Consider the following 355-nt stretch of genomic DNA (forward strand, 5'->3'; position numbering starts at 1 on the left):
TGGGCAAATAGGAAAACATCTCCATCCTCACAGAGGATCAGTCTTAATGACTCAGGTGTAGATTGACTACAAGTGCTATAAAATGCAGCGGGGCTGCCGTAGCAAAACGCTTGAGGAAGCGTACTTTTGGTCAAAGACCTTTCGTTCTTTACAAGAACCAAGTATGAATTTTCGGATTGCAACCCGCTTACTCCAAGAGTGATTTTTGCCTTCACAAGGCTAATCGGAACTTCGATTTAATTTCCAAACTGTTTCCTATTTATATTTTAATCCTAATGTTAAAACTTTAGATTTTCTTAAATATACTAAATATATATAGTAGAATCTAAATACATCCATAACTACTGGCTACCTA

Source organism: Plasmopara halstedii (assembly GCF_900000015.1).
Source record: "Plasmopara halstedii genome assembly, contig: Scaffold_2881, whole genome shotgun sequence".
Classification (NCBI taxonomy): domain Eukaryota; phylum Oomycota; class Peronosporomycetes; order Peronosporales; family Peronosporaceae; genus Plasmopara; species Plasmopara halstedii.